This window comes from Leguminivora glycinivorella, chromosome 12 (genome assembly GCF_023078275.1).
Source record: "Leguminivora glycinivorella isolate SPB_JAAS2020 chromosome 12, LegGlyc_1.1, whole genome shotgun sequence".
Taxonomy (NCBI): domain Eukaryota; kingdom Metazoa; phylum Arthropoda; class Insecta; order Lepidoptera; family Tortricidae; genus Leguminivora; species Leguminivora glycinivorella.
The window spans coordinates 21411808-21434183 of record NC_062982.1 but is presented as its reverse complement, the minus strand read 5'-3'; the positions used below and the strand labels follow the sequence as shown (position 1 = coordinate 21434183).

The 22376-nt window shown below is 40.5% G+C and overlaps 1 protein-coding gene across 1 annotated transcript in view; it reads right to left on the bottom strand.

Moving 5' to 3' along the window:
- LOC125231936 (opsin-3) overlaps positions 1 to 22376 on the bottom strand; it is an 87960-nt gene that overhangs the window by 11327 nt on the left and 54257 nt on the right. The gene's annotated exons all lie outside the window — the stretch shown is intronic.

Here is a 22376-nt window from a genome sequence, read left to right as displayed (position 1 = left end):
GACACACACACTTTCCCATTTATAATATTAGTATGGCTTTTATTTTAAAGTTCTCATGAAACAGGAACAATAAAACTATCGAGTGGTTTTCTTAAAACGCTACAAAAATTAATATTAATCCTTTTCTAATAAATTTCCCCCAAAATATTTCTGAGTAAATAGTACATTACTACAGAGGCCGGGACAAAGGGGGTTGCCGGCTGAAGACATATAGACGGATAGGTCTGAGGCGGGCAACCCCATTTCCCGCCGAGGTATGTATAGTGCTTTTCTCAAACATGGTATGAAATAAATAAAGTCTACTTAAATAGTAACATTGGATGGCTGTATCTCCTAAACGGTGCGTCGTAGCGCAAAAATAATCGAATTTTCGTTCCCCTTTGATACCCCCTATACGCTTATAAAAGAACAAAAAGTTAAAAAAAAATTCAAAAAAAAAACGAAAAAAAATTTTTTTGTATGAAAACGCACCCAAAATCAAATATTGTCTAGGGCCCGTACCAGTTGCAGTTGGCACGTCTATAAAGCCCCTTATAGTTTTTTTTTAATTGGCTAAATACCTGGATGTTATGTCACAATTATCTGTGTTTGGAAATTAAAAAAGAAGACTTTGCCGGCCTTGGCCTGCAAGGTTTGTATGAAATTCCATTATCTATCAATCGTCCTAGCCGCACCTGCAACGTCATACTTCGCTGCCAATTATAAGGCACATAACATCAATATTTCATACCATGTTTGAGAAAAAACTATTTCAGATTATAGGTACAAGTTCGTCCATTATCCAAGTTTCAACGGATTGGGTAAACTATCGCGAGTTGACTAAGTTACCACTAACTCGGTTAAGACCGGACTTTCACGCCAATGTTGAAATGGAACTTCTCGGTTTAAAAGAACTTTTCTTAAAAATAAGTGAATATGTAGTATAGAAGTTCCAAACTGCAGATTTTATTTCTTTAAATAAACATTGTAGGACAGAGTATTCCCTGAAGCATTCCATGAAATAGTCTACCGTCAATCTTTTTCTATGGCAATGTGCACAATTATGCATATAAAAATTATCACCTGCTTTAAACGCTGAATAAAGAAATAGGCATTTTCGCGAGAACAATCGCCAAAAACATTTTTGTAAGGTACTTAAGTAAATTTTATGTTTTTCCTCCTTTCGATCCAGGGCAAAAAACAAGGGACAAAAATTAGTCCCAATATATAATTTGGGACGCTTTTTTTCACCTTACTAGGATCGAATGGGCTCGTGATTCTGAGTAGGACATGCATTGATTTACCTATTTTAGAAAAAAAACGTTTTTGAATCATTTCTCGCGAAAATGCCCATATCGTGAAAACCAGTGGCGGGGCGTCGATACAACTCGATTCCCTAAAATTCTCCAGTATCTGTAGAAGTTCATACAAAACAGATCCCGAAAACCCCTCCGGCTTTATCAACGAAAATTTTCACGCCACGCCACTGGTACCTACAAAGTGTTCCTATTATGTACACAAATTGACTGAGTCCCATAGTACCCAAGCTCAATCGGTTTCTCAGTCCATTTGGTTTCACGCCCCATTTTTGCTACATACGGGGAAATCTATATTATTGGCTACGACGGCTGTAGCTCAGTGGTGTATGTCCTATCAGCCACGCTTGTAGCACGTAGCACTGAATGGGTTAGGTTCGTGGTTAGAAAGTGGTATAAGGTCTAGCATAATAACCGAGAGGAATTGTAACTAAATCGAAATATCTTCCACATTTTACATTATTTACTTTAGTTCCATATATGTCCAAATAACCTGTAAGCTCTTTCATAATACATATCACCGTAGATGCTGTTGATAGACCAAATGATCTCAGATCTACATAACGACGGTGAAGTACCATGAACTCCCAACTAAGTACTTAGGTTTTCGTACTTAGTTAGGAGTTCATGGCACTTCGCCATCGATAAGCGTGTAGTTTTCGACGAAATTGGTTGTATTGTATCTATGCGTAAAATTACCGTAGTTAGTAGTTTTAGGCAGTCAAAGTTGTACTTTATGTTTTAATAGTCGGAATTTACCCGACTAGAGAAACCTATAAGTGGTATACTTTTTTCGTATCCTGTCTGTGGAAACGTAATAGGCCTTTCAGACACACATTTTTTAACCCCCGACGCAAAAACGACGGGTGTTATAAGTTGACATGTCTATCTGTCTGCCTGTCTCTGTGTGTGTCTGTGGTATCGTAGCTCCCGATCGGATGAACCGATTTAGATTTAGTTTTTTTTTTGTTTAACACTTTCGAAACCGGGCTCTACGCGGCGCTACGACATTTTCGCTACATACGGGGAAACCCATGTAATCGGCTACGCTTCTACGAGCGGTGTGCCCGACAGTCGGGTTCTTGGTAGCGAAAGTGTTAAAAGCGGAGTTGGGACTTTGGGAGTGTTCTTAGCCATGTTTCATGAAAATCGGTCCATTATGTCGCGGTCGGGGCTTTTTTCAAAATTTTAATTTTGTGGTTAAGTTAACCAAGTTTTAGTTAAGCTGTTGGTTTCCAAATAAACTGAAATACTTAATAAGCGCAGCTGTGGAAAGGTGCAGCATACCGTAGAGGTTATGTAGCGGAATGGGAAAACGCGTAGCGTACACCTTACCGCGTTAATCATGCGAAAAAATCCCCTAGCACAAGGGCATACGAATAAAGTACCTATCATGGATAATGTTTAAAATTCCTGCTTAAATTGTCGAAAATTGCTAAGTTATGATATTTTTAACTTTTAAGAAACTTATCCTTGAAAGATTTAAACTTGATCTCAATTTTAAACAGGGTACATACAAAGAAAGGAAGTGAGAAGCTCTCAGAACTCTTAAACAATTAGCTGCCCAAGTTGAACTGCGAACTGATGAGATTAATAACAGTTCTAAACTAGATCGCAGCGAGATAGTTCCCATCGCCGGTTAATTTGAGTGAAAGATGCAGTAGGGCTCCACAGACTCTTTTACTAGACCACAAATTATTAATAAGTTACTAGTGCAATTCCTGAAAAGTTTGTACATTTGGATCACGTCTCCAACTTTGATAAAAATTGGTAGGCTGATAGAGTCCATGATACCAGATTTCTATACATTTTCGGTAAAAAAAAAGGAAAGTTTCATACAATCAACCTAGGGCATTTCGGGAAACCTAGTGGATCTTGCTCAGCATCATGGACTCTATCAGCCTACCAATTTTTATCCAAATCGGAGACGTGATCCAAATGTACAAACTTAACGGGAATTGCACACTAACGTAACAGATCTTTCACTTGTCCGCAAAACGATAAATACCTACGCTAATGAGTTACTACGTAAAACTCAGAAGAATAATAGGTACGTGCCACGCGACTACACAGGCGGGCGCGTGGCGCCCCTCGGCCACTTGTTCATTCGAATGAACGGCTAGCGTGTATAAGGTAATTCCACGGAGGTTGAAGTGAATGATAACACACACAGCTAAATGAAAATTAGTACTGATTGCAAAAAAATGAATGAATGAAATGAGTGAGTGAATGTAAAAAAACCAATTAATATATTTTTGAAAAACATTATTATTTATTGATATACATACTTATCATTAATGGTATTAAAAGCAGTAATGGTATTATCCGGTGAACTTTATAGCTCATTATGAAATTTCACTTCCAAATAAGTGTAGGAACAGTATAGCTATGTCAGCTCATATTCAAGTACGTGCGCACCGCGATATGAGCTGACTAGCCAAAAGCAATATCCTTTCAATGTGAGAACGAGACGTCAGTCTCACTCCGACCATTGTAACGTTAACTGGTTATTTTAATATACGGAGTTAATTATAAAGTGCTTATTATTCCACACCAATATATCACCTCTTACAATATAGAAGTGCGGACAAATAACTTCTAAAGTGGTGACCTCCCGACGTGAATCAGTGGACGATCAGTGAATAATAAAAACAGTTAAAGTGATTAAAAATGAGTCCGGATCCCAATAAATTAACTTCGGGCAGTGAGACTCAACCGGGCGCGGACAATGTACCAGCAGCAGAAACGACCGATGTGGTAGCCATTTCAGTGTCGAGCCGGATACCAGATTTCTGGGTGGACCAGCCCAGAGTTTGGTTCATCCGGACGGAAGCAGTATTAACACCACAGCGGATAGGGGACGACGCCAAATTCGACATGGTGGTGTCGAAGCTGCCAAAGGACGTAATACTGCGGCTGGCGGATTTTCTAACAAACCCGCCCGCCACCAACCGATATCAGGAGCTTAAGGCGAAGCTCTTGAAGATGGAAGATTCCAAAAACAGGCAAGTAGAGAAGGTCCTCGGGGAAATGGACCTGGGCGATCAAAAACCATCCCAGCTATTGGCCAAGATGCGCAACCTGGCTAAGGACAGCTTCCCCGATGCCACACTGAGAATAATGTGGCAGAATCACCTACCTACGGCAGTGCGCGCAGTTTTGGTAGCATCCAGGAAGAGCGATCTTGACACACTGGCCAACATCGCCGATGACGTATCGGAAGCCACTAGAATCCCTAACGTGGCAGCAGCGGCAGTACCACAGAGTCAGGCGCACAGAGCCGCAGCGAACACCTCAGGAACCGCAGATACAGCAGTGATACTCGCTGAGATTGCCAAGTTAAGCGTCAGAATGATGGACTTGGAACGGGCAAGGCCAAGAGGTCGCAGTTACGGAAGGAGAGGACGCGGAGGTCGTTCAGCGTCCAGACCAAGGAGTACGTCACGCCACCGGAACCAAGCCGAGAGGAGACCAGATTGGCTTTGTTACTACCATTTCCGATTCGGTCCCGCCGCCACCAAATGTCGCCAACCCTGCGCATGGGTACTCAACCAACAGGAAAACTAGCGGAGATAGTACAGAGTGCGACTAGGACGGAGATCTGTACTATCAAACCAAGCCGTCGTTTATGCGTAACAGACTTAAACACTGGACTGCATTTTTTAGTGGACATAGGTGCTGACATTTCCTTATTACCAGTGCAGAACAAAGCCACCGACATACAAGGAAACACCCACACACAATGTGGTACACCATATCGAAACGACGGGTGCACCAACATTCGCGCGGGCTAGACCATTACCACCTGACAGGTATAAAAAAGTTAAGGAGGAATTTCGTCGTATGCAGGAATTAGGCATTTGTAGGCCTAGCAAAAGTCAATGGGCCAGTCCTTTAACGGTTGTAACAAAAAAGAACGGCGAAATTCGCCCTTGCGGTGATTATCGTGCCTTAAATGCACAAACTAAGCCTGATAGATACCCAATACCGAGATTACATGATTTTACGTTCATATTGGCAGGTAAAAAGATATTTTCCAAGTTAGACATAAATAGGGCGTATCATTGCATTCCAGTAGCTAAACAGGATGTTGAAAAAACCGCCATAATTACCCCTTTTGGGTTATTTGAATTTCCAGTAATGTCATTCGGGCTTCGGTGTGCTGCTCAAACGTTTCAGCGTTTCATGAACAGTTCAGTTCTGGAAGGTCTCGACTTCTTGTTCAATTACTTAGATGATGTTCTTATCGCGAGCGATAATGAGGCGCAGCATAGGGACCATCTTAGACTGGTTTTCGAGCGTTTTGACAAGTACGGCATAACGATCAATTTAGCCAAGTGTAGCTTTGGACAATCGAAGCTGGAGTTCCTAGGACATGAGGTAACTACCACGGGCATTAGGCCGTTAGAGGAGAAAGTGCAAGCCATAGTCGACTACCCAAAACCACAGAACGTAGAACAATTACGTAGATTTTTAGGAATGCTAAACTTTTATCGCTCTCACGTCCCTGGAGCAGCGAACATGCAGGCTAAACTCGACCGATATTTAGTTAACGCGAAAAAGCGAGACAAGACCCCTATAATTTGGACGAGCGAGACCGAAGAGGCGTTCGAGCAATGTAAAATGGGCCTTAAAAAAGCCGTTACGTTGTCCCACCCTCGGTCCGACGCAGTCTTAGCCTTAATGTCTGACGCGTCAACTACGTCAGTAGGATCAGCTTTGAATCAATTGGTTGACGGGAAATGGGAACCCTTAGGTTTCTTTTCAAAAAATTGACTAAAGCTCAAAAAAGTTATTCTGCATATGATCTCGAACTATCAGCTATTTACATGTCACTGAAACATTTTCGTAAATCATTCGAAGGTAGGCCGCTGATAATTTACACGGACCATAAACCCTTATGTAGAGCATTCGAAAATATAGGCAAGAATAATAACGAAACACCAAGACGAACAAGGCAACTATTGTTCATTAGCGAATTCAGCACTGACATCCGGCACATAAGTGGGAAAGAGAACGTTGTTGCTGACACACTCTCTCGCATAGAGACCATTGTTTGCCCCACATCACTTGACTACGCAGAACTCGCCGACGAGCAAGCAAAAGATGAATGGTTAAAAAACATGACGCAATCGGATCAGCACGACGGAAATAGCAATATAAAATTAAAACTAATAGCGATACCTACATGTAGTAAATCTGTCTATTGTGAAATTTCTTTAGAAGAAGCAAGACCGTATTTACCACAAAAGTTTAGACGTACAGCATTCGAAAGTGTGCACAACTTAAGTCATCCTGGAACGCGTGTTACTCGTAAGCTAGTTACAAAGAAATTCTTTTGGCCTAGCATGAACAAAGACGTAGTTAATTGGGCAAGATGTTGCATCGCTTGTCAGAAATCAAAAATTAATCGTCACACGATGTCTAAATTAGGAACGTTTGAAGATGCCGACCGTATGACACATATCCATGTAGACCTAGTCGGACCCCTTCCGACATCTCCACATGGAAACCGTTACCTAGTTACAATAATAGATAGGCGTACATGTTGGCCGGAAGCATTTCCCATACAGGATATGACAGCAGAGGTTGTAGCCAAAACTATATTCGACGGTTGGATCGCACGTTACGGTTGTCCGACCAGACTTACGACAGACCAAGGACGCCAGTTTGAAAGTAACTTGTTCCGCGAGCTTATGAAACTGTTAGGCATAGATAGAATTAGGACCACACCGTTCCATCCCCAGAGCAATGCTAAGGTGGAAAGATTCCATCGCACCCTTAAAGCAGCCCTTATGGCTAGAATGGACAACGGCTCTTGGGAAAACGAATTGTCTACTGTGATGCTTGGCCTGCGTGCCGCAGGACGTAGCGACAACGGCGTAAGCGCCGCAGAAATGATGTTCGGACGGGCACTACGGTTGCCCGGAGACTTTTTCAGCACACAGTCAAACGAACCTAGCGATCCTTGTAGTTTAGTTGACAACATTCGCGATACAATAGCTCAATACAAACCGATAACTATTGGTTCTCGCAATAACCGTACTCTATTTGTTCACAAAGAGTTGCAAACTTGTGAATATGTTTTCGTACGAGACGATACCGTGAGGAAATCTTTACAACCACCGTATATGGGACCATTTAAAGTTTTAGAAAGAGACGATAAAGTATTTCTCATCCAATTTCAAAATAGGCAAGCTCGCATTTCAATTGATAGGTTGAAGCCAGCTCACGTTTGGAATGATGACGTCAACGATAGCGTGAACCTACGTAAGGTAAGCGACTCCACTACAACGCAGAGCGAAAGCGAAGCTAACTCGAAACCGCGGACCACTAAAAGTGGTAGGGTTATAAATAAACCTGTAAGGTTTTTAATCGATGAATAAGAGAACGTGACATTCGGGTCCGCTACTGTGTTTAATTTAGCATCTCCTGGATGGAGCCTGGACCCCGGGAGCAGGAAGTTTTTTCCTGTTTTCCGAAAAGTAGCATCGGTAGTTTATCTCTCGAGAGGGAAGACTACGTTCAAACTCATTACACCGGTATAATCAGCTTCAAGTCGGACTCTGCAACATGATGTTCCGCACCCTAGTTAGGAAATCAGATACTTTAAGTTTTAAGTTGAACTTTCGATATATTTTATATTCAGCTATCGATATATTTTATATCGGAAGGATGTCCCTATGTTAATTGACGTTATTGCTACCGCGACTTCTATGTCTGCTAATAAGTAATGAAAAAATAGGTAAACACCATTTTAACAGCTACGATGATAAAATAAGGCAATCTATTACATATTATCTTTGATTTCTACGATTAACACTTTCGCTACCAAGAACCCGACTGTCGGGCACACCGCTCGTAGAAGCGTAGCCGATTACATGGGGAAACCCGTATGTAGCGAAAATGTCGTAGCGCCGCGTAGAGCCCGGTTTCGAAAGTGTTAATGTTACAATCATAATCTGACAATTTGTTCTATAGACGTAATTCTTAACAAAATAGTTAATAGAAACTTTTTGGTCTTTCTTGCAATTCACTGTTGAATCTGCAGTCGGTACACGGTAAGAACACTAATTTCAAAATCTCGTTGTCTTTACATGACAGTGTTATAGTGTGCGTGGCCTCAACTGAGTTGAAACTACCTATAGGTAATTAAAGCGCCACCGCGAGTGAGTGACGTAGGCTTGAGTGACGAAATTTTAAGAGGTCAAATCAAATTTTTGACCGACTCAAATTCGTCCATAGTTTTGATGCTTCGTTTTAAATTTACACCATAATGGATTATATACTTTTCACTTTATGGTTTAAGTATGATAAAACATTCAAGGCACTAACTACTAAACTCAGTAAACTGAAGCGTTGTTCATGAGAGGTTCGATTTCTTGGCAACTTCAGAGACATTTTGAGTAACACTAATGACGCTCAAAATGGTCGATCAAACAGTTGATTCGCCGGGCCTAAGTAGCCCAACTAGCTTAGCTAGCTTTAGCGGTAGCTTTTTATTTCTGTTTTTCGTTATATCTAATCATGTGTAGTTTTTAGATATAATTCGACATTTAGAGACTATACATCTCTAATTTATTGTATTAGCTTTATACTTTTGTTAGAATTCATATTATTTATTTATTGTAATATTAACGTATCGACATGTAAAAGTGCCCCTGCTGCTGGCCTATTGCTGAATAAATGTTTTGAGTTTTTTTTTTAGTTTATGTGTCCCGTCTAATATTGGTGGTCTATGGGCTGCGGTACCTATTCAGAGTCGGATGGCTGTCAAATAGTTAACTTGTACTAGATGCAGTTACACGGAGCTTATTATATTTGATTCGTGTAGACGTCGGAAATGTTATTAATAATTATGAATGTAATATGTTAATAACAGTTATTGGACTAGATTGGAGCGAGACAGTTCTTAGCTTTAAATCTTATTCAAAGCTAACTATTTATAGTAGGTATGTATACTTATAAAGATGTATAGATATAGAGTCTATTCGGAAAGAGGTCGTGGATTGTATGGGACCCCATACACCCCGATCCGAACATACATTATGTATGTGTTATACGGATATCAATGAACCGTCAGAGGGCCAGATCGATGTAACGAAACACTTCGATTTCTTGGCAACTTCAGAGACATGTTGAGTAACACTAATGACGCTCAAAATGGTCGATCAAACAGTTGATTCGCCGGGCCCAAGTAACCCAACTGAAGCAGTCGAGAGCAGCAGTCATTTTAAAATCGACACATACATACATACAATCACGCCTGTATCCCATAAAGAGGTAGGCAGAGCATATGAACTACTCAAGTTTCAGTGCCACTCTTGGCAAAAAGAGGTTGAAAGAAAACTAAAAATTGTGACATTGCAGTGACAGGTTGCCAGCCTCTCGCCTACGCCACAATTTTAACCCATATCCCACAATCGGCTTCTACGACACCCACGGGAAGAAAGGGGGGTGGTGAAATTCTAAATCCGGCACCACACGGGCAACGAATTACGAATTATTTATTTTTATTTATTTAGCAAAAATTCGTAATTATTCGTTGGTGTTTTTTACGCACTAGTGCGAGAAGTGGTTCATTATATGCCAGGTCGAAACTTAGGTTCATCTGTACTGAAAAACGCCGTACTATACACGTGCGAAAAGGAAATTCGTAACTCGTGTCGATTTAAAACACTCCCTTCGGTCGTGTTTTAATTTATCGCCACTCGTGTCGAACTTCCTTTTTTATGCACTTGTATCGTAATGTATTATTTAAGCACGATTCTGTACAGAATTACGACCCGCTCGTTCGCAGGCGACCAACTTTAAAATCTATAACTCCCCGTCCTTTCGCGTAGGCCCTCCTTTTTAGGGTTCCGTACCTCAAAAAGGAAAAACGGAACCCTTATAGGATCACTCGTGTGTCTGTCTGTCCGTCTGTCACAGCCAATTTTTCCGAAACTACAGAACCGATTAACTTGAATTTTGGCACACATATGTAAACCTGTGACCCAAAGACGGACATGCAATTTAAATTAAGAAAATTCAATTATAGGGGCCATTATTGGCGGGTAAATGTGAAAATTAAAAATCAAAGTTTCGAAAACCTATTAGACATCTACAGTAAGCTTGCTGAGGTGTGCCAATAAAGAGTATTCTATCTATCTATCTATCTATCTAAAGCGTAGGTAAGTCGGACTAAAAGAAAAAAACTCAAATTACGAATTTCACTCACTGCCGCTGCAAGGAGTTACTAAATCTCTTGAAATTGTGTGAGCGCGTTTGTATGTTACATATAAACTCATTTCTGCTTCGTTTTGTTCAAAATACCGATTATTCGCAAAAATGACTTAGTTCCTATTAAAAAGGAGGCGCCTAAGCCCTTCTTGTAGTGTACGGAACCCTTGCAACGCGAGTACAACTCGCACTTGACCGGTTTTTCTAACGATGCTTGTAAAACGAGGCCCCCACTTAGTGGCCATTGTAATACCCCAATTGTTTGTAAACTTCGCTAATTGAATTCTAATTTAAGATGTCCATTTTTAACCCCCGACGCAAAAACGACGGGGTGTTATAAGTTTGACGTGTTTGTCTGTCCGTCTGTCTGTCTGTCTGTCTGTCTGTTTGTCTGTCTGTCTGTCTGTCTGTCTGTTTGTCTGTCTGTCTGTGTGTGTGTTTGTCTGTGGCATCGTAGCTCCCGAACGGATGGACCGAGTTAGATTTAGTTTTTTGTCTGAAAGCTGATTTAGTCGGGAGTGTTCTTAGCCATATTTCATGAAAATCGGTCTACTATGTCGCAGTCGGGGGATTTTTCAAAATTTTAATTTTGTGGTTATAGTTGATTGGGATTACAAATAAAGGAATGATTGGAAACATGTCCTAATTTTTATGATAAAGAATTAATGATTGTAGAGATTTGTGGACATTGCTACAGACGTCGAAAATGTCAAATATCTTCGGTAGGTTCACTTTATTTTATCATATTATCATCCTCATTTGAATGAAAGTATTTGTTTCACGATATTATCTAATGAGTAAAATAGAGTTTCCATACCTACCATAAACCTACATGTACCTATCATAAATATTTTTGGAAGCAATTTTCATATTTGTACTTTTGTGGTTTTGTTCAAAAATTCTATGGAATTTTTTAAATTCTCAATCTCAAAATTCCAATCGATGAAATATGTTTGAAAAAGGACGCCATCTAGGCCACCGTACCTATTTCTATATGGTTCTGAGGTACGTTTTTTAGCGGTCTATATATGGAGTTACATAGTCTTTGCAATTATTTAAGATTGAAAGTGACATCTACTGGTACACTCCTGTACCTTACTTAAACCTTAAGTTCTCCAAGTTTGTTCAAATGTAAGAATATTAAAAAACTAGCGAGACAAACTTTTGCGCCCGACAGTACGGAGTTTAACTAAACTGTTTTAAACTCTAAACGACTTGCGAGTTCACTTATACATTGAAAATACATATAAAGTATTTAGTTTATTGCTATTTTATTTACATAGGTAAATCATCATTCTCCTTGCGTTATCCCGGCATTTGCCACGGCTCATGGGAGCCTGGGGTCTGCTGTGACAACTAATTCCAAGATTACATAGTATATATATAAACTTGAAAAAAAGAAAAAATATAGACATTTTTATAAGAAACGAATAATTGGAAAAAAAAAAATTAAAATTTCTAGTGTCGTTAGAAGACGTTTTGTGCTTGTTAACAATATTCTATTCAAGCTACAATTATTTAAGTAATTTGGCGTAAATATTGTGGGGACAGGTCCAAACTAAGCAAAGATCGTACTATGTACTACGGGTGCTAGGCGACGATATATATTATGTATATACTTACATATATAAATATATACATAAATACAAAACAAACATATATACTTACATAGATAAATACATACTTATATCGCCGTCATAAATATCTGTGCCCATCACACAAATATGCCATTACTGGGATTCGAACCTAGGACCGACGCTTAGCAGGCAGGGTCACTACGCGCTAGGGCAGATTGGTCGTCAAACACCAAACATAATTTCCCTCTTAAAATCATTAAGCAAGCTTAAACCGAAGTCTAAATAACCGTTCTCTGAATCGACGGTCTGTCCGGGACAGCTGAGAATTTCAAGTAATTTCCCATCCTATGCGTTGACGATACCCGAAAAGGGGTTATTACGTATCCTATACCACGTCACATCTTCGGCTAAGAGCGACAGCAGAGAAAGGTATTGTGTTTCTCTGTCACTCTTAGCAGTAAAGATAGTCTAGATAGATAGGCCTAGTTTAAGTTTACCCTTCGGGTTGGATGGTCAGATGGCAGTCGCTTTCGTAAAAACTAGTGCCTACGCCAACTCTTGGGATTAGTGGTCAAAGCGGACCCCAGGCTCCCATGAGCCGTGGCAAATGCCGGGTAACGCAAGGAGGATGATGGTCAGTTGGTCACTAAACTTGTCATATCGTGGACCACTTTTCGCATTACATAGGTACTTGTTAGGAGGGTTTGGCAAGACATGGCGACAAAATGATGGACAAACGTCCATATTAGCCCTTATTTTATTTAGTCGTATGGCATCAATCAGAATTTATTCGTCGCTTTACAGGTTAATATCTAAGTTCTTCACCCAGTCGGCTGCGTATTTACTTAGTTTATGTAAGTCCAGAGGATCTCCTGGGTATTTTCTTTTCGGGCATTCATGGATAATGTGGTAAATGGACTGCACGGGTGCTCCGCAGTCGCACTTCGGTGAGTCTCGCCACCCACACTTAAACATAAATTCTCCTGATCGGCCGCTTTCAGTGCGAAGTCTGTTTAGTTGGCACCATTCCCGTCTTGGAGCTGAGAAACCCTGCGGTTTGTTAGTGGGATCGTAGTTCGCAAGAGATGCCTTCGGCAAGTTAGCAGTCCAATCCTCTTTCCATTTTTCGTTAGTGTTAAAGCTACCCTTTTTCAGTTCCTGTGCCGTTTTATACGGCGGTTGTCGGGATTTCAAGCGTAGCTTAGGTGGAGAGAAAAATTCGGAGGAGATGGGCAGTTTTGGATTTGAGGCAATTTTGCGTGCTTCTTTTAGCAGGGTTTGTTGTCTCCTGAGATTAGGTGGAGCAATATGGCTCAGAGCTGGCAGCCATTGTATCGGTGTTGACTGTATAGTGCCGGTTATACATCGCATGGTTTTTCGCAGCTGAACATCGATCTTCTCCACATGTGCGCTGTTGAGCCATACCGGAGCACAGTATTCGCCAGCGGAATACACTAGACTGAGTCCTGTCGTACGAAGAACGTCAGCGCTGGCTCCCCATGTAGTTCCAGTCAGCTTGTGCAGGATGTTATTGCGGGTTCCTAACTTCTTGCTCAACTTAGAGAGGTGGGAGGAGTATGTGAGAGAACGGTCTAAGGTCACGCCGAGGTATTTTGGCTGTGGATTGTGCGAAAGGGTTTTGCCATCAAAGCTCACTGTGGGGGTGTATGAGGCCTGTATATTATTTAGATGGAATGTGAAAATCTCTGTTTTGCTGGCGTTTGGCACTAGTCTCCACTTTTTAAAGTACGAGTTAAGTAATTGCAGATCTGTGGTGAGTTGAGTTTCCGCCGTTTTAAAGGTGGAGTGCTGGTGAGTTAATGCAATGTCGTCAGCATAAACAAATTTCCTGGACGTTGTCTCTGGGAGATCGTGTGTGTAAAGATTGAAAAGTAGTGGCGCCAGTGTGGAGCCTTGTGGTAGGCCGTTGTTTAGCTTCCTGGGACGACTCTGATAATCCCCCAGATGGACGACAAATTCCCTATTACATAGCATATTGTTTATGAGGCTAGTAATATTGCGGCAGGGGACTGCTTTCATTAATTTGTAGTACAGACCATGTCGCCATACTGTGTCGTAGGCTGCAGATAAATCCACGAAGACAGCTACTGTTTTAAGCTGTTTTTGAAATCCTGTCTCAATATGTGTCGTAAGGGACAGTACCTGATCTGTACAGTTACGACCCTCTCTGAATCCGGCCTGCTCTATTGGGACAACTTTTTCAATAAAGGGTGTAATTCTGTTAGCAAGTAGCTTTTCTAATAATTTATACAGTGAGCTAAGCAGGGCTATAGGTCTATAGCTTTTCGGGTCATCTGCTGGCTTGTTTGGTTTGAGGATGGCAACTATTTTGGCGAAATTGAAAGTGGGGGGCAGCTTATTTTTAGCCAGTATGTCCGCATAGAAATTTGCAAGCCATTTTCTACAGTTTGGCCCCAAGTTCTTTATGAATTCATTGTAGATGCCATCCTCTCCCGCTGCTTTGCCTAGCTTAAGTTGTTTGATGGCGTAGGTTGTTTCCTCTTCTGTGAAAGGTCTTGAGATGAATTCGTCAGCCGAGAGCTCTTTCTTGCAGTTTTGGCTAAGTTTCTTAACGGTTTTAGTATGGGGCCGATCACCTTTTACACGTGACGTTGCGACGACTCGGTTGGCTATGGAATCAGTTAGTTTTTGAGACACGCATACATTTCTTGAGCCCGATTTGCCCGTTAATTTGTTAAGAACGTTCCATGCCTTCCTGCTTGACGTTTTGAAGTCCATCTTTTCCACAGTGGTCAACCACTTGTTTTTCCGCTCCGTGTCCAGTGACTCCAGTAGGTTCCGTCCTATTTCCTGGTCCCCGGTCGATTTGTATTGTCGGTAAAGCTGTTCGCTTTCTTCACTCCAACCAGGGACATAGGTTTTTCTGTAACCCCGCGGAATATACTTCTTTGCCGTTGCAGTCGTCAGCCCGACAAACCTCGAATAATTTTCGGAAATTGGAGGAATCCATCTTATAGCGGAGTCCATGTCGTTTGCAAAGGCAACCCAGTCCGCCTTCTGCAAATTCCACCTAGGGAGAGGCTTGATTTCATTAAGGGGATTTGGTTTCCTGTCTTCATCAGAACTGGACGGTGTTGGCTATTGGGGAAATTGCAAAGAATATTTCGTGTTATGGGAAAAGGAACACCTGATGATTCGCATGATACGAATGTGAGATCTGGGTTATAGTCTCTTTTCCATCGAGCAGATCTAAAGGACCCCTTCTCCTTTGCGTCGAAAACCAGGTGAAAACTATTTTGTTCTGCCCATTGCTGCAGGTGGATCCCATTTAGGTCATTGGAATCGTATCGCCATGCAATGTGGTGGCTATTGAAATCGCCCGCGAAGATGCAGGGGTGCGGGAACACCGGCAGTCCGTCTCCCCACTCTTGGGCAGGGGGCTTATAGATGTTTACAATCGAGGTGTCCTGGACTTTGATTGCTATTAAGTAGAAATTGCTAGGGTTTACTTTAGTTGGCAGGATGGAGATGTCCGTTAGGCTCTCCCTAGCATAGGTTACAATCCCATATTTTGCGTGATTGTGTGCAGAAATAATGTTGTATCCTAGGATCTTTCCTCTGGACTCGAGATCTTGCATGTCTTTTGTGTGCGTCTCTTGTAGCAATAAGACATCCACATTGTGTTTCGTCAGCATTTTGTGCAGGTATTCGCACTTGGCCAAGCTAATTCCCTCGACGTTTAGCTGGCAGATTCGTAAGGATGGCCCAATATTTATTTCAGAGGGGAGGCTATCGTGTAGATTCATATTTCCGTATCGTATCAATTTGCATCCAGAGAGCATTTGTAAAAGCGACTAGCCCTACAAAACTACGACTAGATATTAGCCCTACAAAAGAGTCATAGGGGGAGCTACCTGCGAATTCTACAATTCTTATGAAGCGTAACCGATTATGACATTACCTATTAGGTACCTAATCCATACTATTCGTACTAATCCATACTAATATTGTAAATGGGAAAGTGTGTGTCTGTTTATTTGTCCGTATTTCACGGGAAAACGGAGCGATGAATCGACGTGATTTTTTAAGTGGAGATAGTTGAAGGGAGGGAGAGTGACATAGGCTATTTTTTGCCTTCTCACTTCTCTAAAATGGGGGGAGGGGGGGGGGGGGGTTGTATAAAGAATTTTCGAAATTAACGAGAGCGAAGCCGTGGGCAAAAACTAGTACCTACTGTATAAAACTAAAAACTACAAGTGTACAAGTTTCTAATGGGTTAGCAACGCGCATGTGACACTCCTTGAGTTGCAGGCGTCCATAGGTTACGGCGACCGCTTTCCATCAGGCTGACCGTATGCTTGTTTGCCACCGACGTAGAATTTAAAAAAAATTGTTAGTGGTTCGAAAGAAACGTAATACCCCCAAAAGGATCCGTTTCCAAGCTATTTAATTGGCTTTCCTGCAGCAGGGAATACAGTAGAACGTTAAAGGAATCGCTTTAAAATAGGACAAATTCGCTTCCGATGGTAAGCGGTGAACGAAATGGGACAGGAAAAGTATTTGATCTCGTGAGTATTAAGTTTATGAGTGGAAAACAAGCAAAATCGGTGGAAAGAATGGCTCTGTTATAAGCAGATGTCGGATTTTTGTGCGTCATATCCTAGGTCATATCATATAGTACTTAAATGTGATCAAAATTACGTTAGCCACTAAGGATGTCGCAAATCACTAAAAATGTGGGATATCTGGTTATTTTAAGAAGATGCTCCTGTTTTAAATAATTATAAGTTATAACCTAGAGTAAGTAATTGTTTTGTACCTAAACACATGAATCATGTTCAGAAAAGTTGTATAAACAATTTTGTTAATAGCTACAAAATTAAAATTTTGAGAAAAACCTTCGACCACGACATAGTGGACTGATTTTCAGGAAACGGCTATTGGCTAAGAAAACTCCCGACTAACTCGGCTTTCAAATAAAATAAAACTAAATCTGAATCGGTTCATCCGTTCGGCAGTTATGATGCCACAGACAGACAGACAGACAGACAGAGAGACAGACAGACACGTCAAACATATAACACCCCGTCGATTTTGCGTCGAGGGTAAAAAAGGTCTAAAATGTTTACCAGCATTACAAGCGATTAAATATTATGTCAGATTTAGATAGCAGACTTTGCACAGTGTTAAGTACTTAAACATAAATATGTTTAAGTACTTAACACTGTGCAAAGTCTGCTCCCAAATGGTAGAAGTGTTTCTAAATATTGTGTTTGACTTTAAATTTATAATTTAATTTTTAATTTTGTTATTGCATGTTCTTATATTAAGAATGAATAAATAATATGATGTGTATTAATGCATGATATAATTCCTAGTTAGACTAAGACGTGTAAGGAATGCTTTGTTTGTACACCTGTAAAGGTAGAGTTTTGGTGATTCCATGAAAATTGTTACAATAGTATTACTGGCAATGTAATGTGGTGCAAAGGGGAAACGCCGCAAGCATTCTTGGTAGGGATGTACCGACTAGTCGCCCGGGAAAGCCAACTATCCGGCCACATTTCTAGTCGGCGATTAGTCGGCAAAAGAGGCTGATTAGTCGGCACTTCATTACTGATAGAAAAACAGTACAAAACTAAATTATCAGCTGAAAATTATGGTTGCATTATGTACCTATTCGTAATTCCTTTCTTTGTCAAAACAACAAATTTCTGTAATCATTACAGAAATAAATTTCCTACCTAGGATTACAGATTTCATAGGCAAGATCACTACCCAGTACCCACTAAGCCAAGCCGCTTGTTAAAAATGGAAAATGTATATAAATATTAGCATGAACCTTTGAACCTGTAAAAAATCATAAAAAGCGCGAACGTAGAACCAAAAATGACATTCAAAATGTGAATTTAGTCGAAAATTATGTTTTGGCCGACTAGCCGACTAGTCGGCCGACTAATCGGCCACTCAAGCGCCGACTAGTCGGTAGTCGGCCTAGTCGGCCAAATCAATAGTCGGTACATCCCTAATTCTTGGGTCTATGCCGGAGGCAGGGGATCTGAGGGAGGTTTTTTATATTTAGTTATAACCTGCTTGTGTTAGTTTTAGTCTTTAGGGTTTTAAGATTTAATTTTAAGTTAATTATAAGATTAGATATATTGTTCGTAGTTGTTGCTTAAATGTAATTTGTACTGTAATCTTGTTTTTAATAAAATATATCGACTTTATTTCAGATTTGCAATGTAACCCATTTCTCACAAACAATAAAGATTATGATCATAAAATATCCCTTTATTTTGTGTTTTGACACTGTGATAGCAAACATTGAACTTTATACAAATATACCACAAATGTAAATAGACTAAGATGGTACATAAGCGATAAAATATACTCGCACACACTCACGATACTCAAATATTTTTTGGTAATGTTAAAAATGATCATTAGGCACGTAAAATAGGTACCTGCGGCATTTTTATCAAAATGATACAGCTGTACCTGTACCTGTGACATCATCCAAGGGCCCCGATAGGTTTGCTACTTAATGTTCTTTGTTTGATTTAACAGACGGGACCATTTCCATTATTCGATCGGAATAAATCGTAATTAAGCCCGAGTTCAAAGAGTTCGAGAATTGCGTTAGAAGTTGTGACGATCAATCACAGGTAAGAGTATCTCGAATCGTTTCCGAGTTTCGTAATTAACAGCCTAAATTAAATGGTCGGGCATCCGTTAGCCTTCCACAGACTCTTTAACCCTTAAATGCGTGACCTTGATAAAGATTCATTCGAATTTTGACATGCTGTCAATAGAGTCAAAATACATGATGCATCACTACGCATTTAAGGCTTAAGCATTATAGTTGGAAGTATTTTTAACCCCCGACGCAAAAACGAAGTTTGACGTGTCTGTCTGTGTGTGTCTGTCTGTCTGTGTATCTGTGGCATCGTAGCTCCCGAACGGATGAACCGATTTCGATTTAGTTTTTGTTTGTTTGAAAGCTGAGTTAGTCGGGAGTGTTCTTAGCCATGTTTCATAAAAATCGGTCCACTATGTCGCGGTCGGGGGTTTTTTAGGGTTCCGTAGTCAACTAGTTCCTAGTTGACCTTATAGTTTCGCCATGTCTGTCTGTCCGTCCGTCCGTCCGTCCGTCCGTCCATCCGTCCGTCCGTCCGTCCGTCCGTCCGTCCGTCCGTCCGTCCGTCCGTCCGTCCGTCCGTCCGTCCGTCCGTCCGTCCGTCCGTCCGTCCGCGGATAATCTCAGTAACCGTTAGCACTAGAAAGATGAAATTTGGTACCAATATGTATATCAATCACGCCAACAAAGTGCAAAAATAAAAAATGGAAAAAAATGTTTTATTAGGGTACCCCCCCTACATGTAAAGTGGGGGCTGATATTTTTTTTCATTCCAACCCCAACGTGTGATATGTTGTTGGATAGGTATTTAAAAATGATTAAGGGTTTTCTAAGATCGTTTTTTGATAATATTAATATTTTCGGAAATAATCGCTCCTAAAGGAAAAAAAAGTGCGTCCCCCCCCCTCTAACTTTTGAACCATATGTTTAAAAAATATGAAAAAAATCACAAAGGTAGAACTTTATAAAGACTTTATAGGAAAATTGTTTTGAACTTGATAGGTTCAGTAGTTTTTGAGAAAAATACGAATAACTACGGAACCCTACACTGAGCGTGGCCCGACACGCTCTTGGCCGGTTTTTTTAATTTCAATTTTGTGGGTAGGCTATTATCATCAATCGTAACCTATATCACCATGCTTGTCACTTTGTAACAAGTAAGTGAGAAAGTGACATGCAACTATTCATCACAAAATGCTGATAGAATCATCACAAGATGAAGAAATTACTAGTACAGGGTGCGTAGCCGAATGGCACAAACGCTCACGAAACGCTCACGAAACGAAACGCTCGTAGATATCTATCTCTATCGCTCTTGCGTATTGGCGCGACAGAGCTAGGCTACCTTTCGCGGCGTTTCGTTTTCGTTTCGCGTCGCAGAAATGCCATTTGGCTACGGGGCTGGCGGGTAGTCACCCTGCTTGTTAAGATTTGAATTTGAATCGAGGTACGAGGTGCGGTCCAAATGTCTCCGGCCCGACAAATATGGCGGAAGAGTTTAAAAAAAGTATGGATATCATTGTGTTCGTCATTTATTCCACTTTTTTGGTGTATAGTTTCTTTAGATGTCTGTTGGCTGTAGGTTTTTTTTACGGTGTTTAGTGCTAGGTTACTGTTCAAACTTGTATCGTGCTTACAGCGAGATGAGTGAAAAACCGTGAGTTCATGAAACTTGAGACCAGCATAGACACCGCGTAGCGAGTTTTTTGAATGCAATTGCTACTGTAGATGAAACCATGGTTATGTAAGACGATACTCTGTACAAAAGAAAATTAATGGAGTGACAACGTCATGGTGAAAAGGCGCCTAGAACAACCTCTGTCACAAAATGCACGAAAAAAGATAAAGGCTACGGTATTCTAGGGTTGTCACGAAATTCTAACGATTTACATAAAAGAAGGGTAGACTACGGTAAATAGCAGATGCTACGCAATATTTTTTATCCAATTACGATAGCAGATTATGCAGAATAGTCTTTAAAAACTTAGCAGAGGCACAAGGGCATCTCCGCGACAATTTCCCCGTTCACGCTGCTTCATTTTACAAGGTTGCTATGACGAAATGTGTCTTCAAAAATATTCGGCACCTACCTTATATTCGAGACGTGACCCCAAGTGATTATTATTTGTTCTAAAAACTTAAGGTAGACTGAAGTAGAAAAAAAAAATCTTCGTTTGACGAAGTGACCCGTGCGGTTTAGGGCGATTTTGAGGACAAAAATCTTTATTATTTTTATTAGGTGATGGAGAAGCTTATAAAGAGATTTGAAAAGTGCGTTGTGACAGAGGAAGACTATATTAAAAAATTAAAATAAAATTGTAAAGATATGTAAGCCCTTTCTTTGTTAGGCCGGAAACTTTTGGACCGCACCTCGTAAGTCACACAAGTCCCCACAACACAAGTCTTATTGAACTTACGGTTTGACTCAGTCAATCGGTGTATGAATATTGATTTAATTTATTTTATATTTACACCCCTGCAGTTGCGGCGTCGATAAGCTAAGGTGACCTATTTACATCAGGGTTTATACTTATAACTTAACTTACATAATGCCATAACTGCCATAAGTAATTCTGTAACATTCAACTTCTAAGTAAACCAAAAGAATACTGATATTTTTATTTTGTAAAGCACAAACATTTATAAGTGAGACTACTTATATATACAACGGTCAGCATTAATATAAAAAAGTACTTTGATTTCGTTTTCAAAAGTTAACTGGATGAGATCTTTGAAAGGGATCTTTTCTTGTACTATTAAAGTGGTAAGTACCTACTACTACTACTAAACTTTAGGCTGGGTGAACTAGTCTGATTCTATTTAATATTAGCGACATTACTAAATAATCACGTACGCTTCACACACTACTCATATTACGACTGGGTATATCGTAAATTTACCCTAAAATATCCGTGTGAACGCAAATGAATTCCCCAAGTCCCTAGAGGCAAGTTTAGGCAAATCGATCACAACACATGTGTGTAACGTGTGTTGGTGTGCGTTCGTCGCGGACAAGAAAAAGCTTTCCACGACTGTATAGTAGTGGAATGTTTGTGGGACGAATTTCTGATTCACGAATTGGGAGTTGTGTATTGAGAAGTATACGGTTTACACGGTCAATGTAACTGTTGGTTAGTAAAAAGGTTTAAGTTTAATCTTTATGCCAATAAAGGCAGAATTCACTTGATTAATTTTTACTTAATCGAACATGATTTTGCGTTTTTGGTCGCTAGACCTAGACCGTGATTGCCTTCTGGGACTTACCGTTCTGGCCCCGTAGCCGAATATCATTTCTACGACGCGAAACGAAAACGAAACGCAGCGAAAGGTAGTCTCTCTGTCGCGCCAATACGCAAGAGCGATAGAGATAGATATCTATGAGCGTTTCGTTTAGTGAGCGTTTCGTGAGCGTTTGTGCATTCGGCTACGCACGCTGTTCAGTCGAGAGTTAAATACAAGTAGCAGGTGTGTGAAAGGCCGATAGTCCACTATCATATGTTTATCATAGAAATATGATCATAGGCAACATGCCGTCCTTTTTCTTCACGTTGGAGAAAAAGGGAGGCATACAGACCTATGATCATATTTCTATGATAAACATATGATAGTGGACTATCGGCCTAATTGGGATGCAGTAACTTCGCACAAAGGTACGCTTTGAAT